General features: G+C 41.9%; 1 long non-coding RNA gene across 2 annotated transcripts in view; it reads left to right on the forward strand.

Moving 5' to 3' along the window:
• The window catches only part of LOC112942745, a 16834-nt gene extending 14337 nt beyond the window's left edge, over positions 1 to 2497 (forward strand). For both annotated transcript variants that reach the window (XR_003248437.1, XR_003248436.1), the window contains exon 5: positions 1814 to 2497. This is a non-coding gene — a long non-coding RNA (uncharacterized LOC112942745). The remainder of the gene's footprint in view (positions 1 to 1813) is intronic.
• Positions 2498 to 3780: the final 1283 nt, after the last annotated feature.

Below are 3780 nucleotides of genomic sequence, written 5' to 3' on the forward strand. Positions count from 1 at the left end.
ACCAACAAAAAAAACCATATGAAATGCACAGCCGCTGCCTTTAGGACACAACAGCAGGGCTGACTGCACACAACACCTATTTTTAATGGATACCTGTCATCAGAATGCTACAGAATAGTTGAAAAGAACTCTTTTTTTTTCTGATTTGTGCATGTATGTTGTAAAAATATCTTAAAGGAATCAGAAGGGGAAACTCTGGCAACAAGATTAGATGCCAGTAACATGGTGCCAACAAACTAGTCTGAAAGAGAAAACTTTCTCCCAAATCTGTGTGGRTACAAAGGCAAGAGGAGCCAGGAACCATCAAAGGGCAGAGAGGAGCCCAGGGTATCACTCAAAACGTGCACCCAGGCAGCTATGTCCTGACTCTCCAGTTATGGTCAAAGGGATACAAAGAAAGTTCTTCTGGGATGAAGTGGAAGACACTTATTGCTGTTGCATCAGAGGAATTACCCTAGGTCAAAAGTAAGTTTCATGTTGCTGTCACCTGTGCTTTCCTCCTCATGTTGATTCAGTGATGACTAGCAGCAACACTATTTCCTTGGGCAGATCTGCAGRCTAGCAATGTTATAATTCCTTGACTGAATGAGAAGGAGGAGGCAGTGGCAACCAAAGCAGTATTGGAATAATGAGAAGTTGTTCGTGTAGCAGCATAAATGCAGTCTCCACCATAGAAGCGGTGAAGTGCTTAGATCTTCCACAGTGACTGACAGTCATCTTGGGTAGGATCCCAAGTGTGAATTCCTTCTCTATGAATTCAGCATTAASAGAAGTGAGTTTTCATAGGATTTAAAGCCAGAAGGGAACAATTATGATCCTCTACTCTGATCCCTGTGATAACACACACTCTATGTTGTTACCCAGCAACTTTGGCCATAAGCCCAGTGGGATGTGCTTGCTGGAGAAGGATATTTTTAAAAAGGATGCATCTAATCTTGATTCAAAGTTTCCAAGTGGTAGACCACCAAAGGACATAAAGTTGGCTGCTTTTCCCTGTCCTTGTCAAAGGCGGGTATCCAGTTTCCACACTGAAGGCCTTTCTGTTGCTTGCATTCAGTGCAGTCCATCAGTCTTAATGCTCAGATTGGAAACGTGGCTCAGCATTGAGGGATTAAGTTTCTACCGTAACAGGTAAGAAAATTCTCATGTGGGCAGAGGATGTATTCTCAATAGAAAAAAAAAAAAAAAAAAACCAAAAACAACAACAACAAAAAAATTAAGTTTCCCTGGCAGCTGGAAAGACCCAGACCTGCAGCCAGCACCTTTGCCAGCTGCATGTCTGGGCTGCACAGCTGGCTGCTGCAGCCATACAGGAGGGCAAAGGGAGATGGGACACTTCAATAGTGAAGTGCTCAATTTCCCTGCCTGTGGGTTAGGAACATGCTTGCCAAAGGAAAAACACTTCACAAGGTTATCTTGCTTCAGCTGCCTACAGAGGAGATGTTGACACGTGGATGGCTTTGCTTTACTAGTCCTGGCAGAAAATCAGAAGTTGGCAACAGAGTGGAAAGAATTGCTTTCCCAAACTGCTCATTTTTCTTTTACAAATATAAATAAGAGATTGAGGTCTCTGGACTACAGACATTTCAACTTAAAGGAGTTTAATATCACCTATAGTGACTACAGCTTCCCTGGCAGTGTCTTAGCTGGCACGGGGTCAGTCTGTTTTATTACTTGAATCCTTTCTTTCAGCAAGCACACAAGCAAGGCTTTGTGCAAGAGAGTGTTTGCAAATGCAAGGCTCTTTTTACATACCTGTCCCCAACAGGTGTTTCCTACGCTGCCTAGGTTAATGCTGCTTGCTCTTATTCAGGCTGCTACTTAAAGCCATGAGRGAAGATGCCTCAGCTTTTGAATCGGTTGCAACCTCAACATGAACCAGCCCAGGAAGTGCCTTAATCACTGAATTTTGGAAGCTGGAAGAGGATGCTAAGGAAATGATCAGCATGACCAGAAGCCTGTGCTTTTTCCGTTAGTATCCAGTACCAGCTACATCAAAGCTGGAAGAGCATGTACTTCAGGCCAACTGTGGCTACTCCTGTGGAATCTGTAGACACAATTTTGGAAAACCAAGTAATCGTTACTGCTTAACCAAACCAGTGAATTAGATCATGATATTGGCTTTAAAAGCCTTCCTCTCTTTTGCTGGGGAAGGTTATTTGCCTTTGCTCTTCTATAGGGATTATATATCCTATTTTTCCCCACAGGATTTAAAAATGCTATTAAAAAAAAAAAAAAAAAGGAAAAAATCAGAAACCTGAGCTTTTCAAGAAGTCCTCTGTTTCCAAAACTTGACACATGGAGAAGACTAGCAGGCACTGTTAGTCTTGCACTGGCAGCCTCAAGGAATTTGTCTGAAATCTCTGGACATTGTGAATTGTAAGGAACACTAAAGTGGTAAGACTCTTGAGAAACCTGTATTCCCTGGGGAGCTCTGCTGCAGTTCTGGACAGACCAGAGATTTTTTGATGAGAGCATTTTTTCATAAACTCTGCCCCTACTGTCAGCTGGAACCATCAACTGCACAAGCCATTGACATGAATAATAATACATGGGAAGAAATTGCACAACAACTGCAGGCCTCAAAGACTCTGCAGTTCACACCATTCATGGGCAAAGTTTGGGCCCATTTCTTATTTTACCAAAGAAAGGCATTTAAATGCAGCTACTACATGAAGACAAAAGCCTGCAGCTGGGATGTTTGAGTGCAAGGTTGGAACATGGCATAGCCTCAACTGGCCGAATGGAGGGACTGAAACTTGGAGATATATCTCTGTGCTCGCTCCACTGGGAAACAYAGCTGTCCCCACTTCAGCAATTTTGCTGCTTGTGGGTACCCAGAGCATAGTGGTTGGTTTGTATCTTTGTCCTTATGCCCTCTGTCTAATACTTCCGCCCAGGAAAATACCACTCATTTAAAATAGAAAAGCTCCTTTTTAAAGCATGTTTTATACTTGAGCGCGGGTCAAATAGCAGACACTTTTGATTAATGCAACATTGAGATATTGAGGGGGAAAAAAAATCACATGCCTCGCTGGGAAAAGGTATAAAGGACAAACATTCAGAGCTATTCAACATTTTTGGGAGGTGGGGAATGTGGAGGAATGATCATAACTAAATAGAAAGCCAAAGCCCGTGCCTATTGCCAAGGAATCGGCCAAAAGGAAAACACAACTCTGATCGCAGTAAATTCATGTATGAGTCATGATGGGCCAAGAACAAGTTTGCTTTCTTTTCCCCCTCATTGAGCAGATGATGATTAAAAGATAAATCATGCTTGGAGTCAAATCAAGTGATTGGATTAAAGTTTAGCTGAGTATTTAAAGACTGTTTGGGACACAATGGAAAGCTAATTGAAAACTTACATCTGTGAGACCCTTGAACTCTCCAGCTCTTAATAAAATACTACTGCAAAGTACACAAGAGTTCCCGGTGGGAGAGATTCCTCTCCACAAGTGCTTTTATTCCTCAGGTATGTGGAAAAATGGTATTCATTTTCTCTATAACTTCACCAAAGAAAAGCATGTTCATGAGTTCATGATCATAACTCAACTATTGCTCATGATGCAGTAACTTAATCTAGTCAACTCACTGAAAATCAGCGAAGCAAGACACAGAAAAGGTCACTTTAAAAAAAAAATGAAGTCTTAAACACTTCATTCTTTTAACTAGTCTTTGCTGTTCTGAGCAGCTGGTGTTCCAGCATGACTGGCTGCCTGCATTAGGCCAGAGTAACTCTGGAGTTTTACAAAACTGTGTAAAAATTCCTTCTAGATGTGC

This window comes from Nothoprocta perdicaria, unplaced genomic scaffold (assembly GCF_003342845.1).
Source record: "Nothoprocta perdicaria isolate Ctin4 unplaced genomic scaffold, notPer1 scaffold_132, whole genome shotgun sequence".
In the NCBI taxonomy this organism is placed as follows: domain Eukaryota; kingdom Metazoa; phylum Chordata; class Aves; order Tinamiformes; family Tinamidae; genus Nothoprocta; species Nothoprocta perdicaria.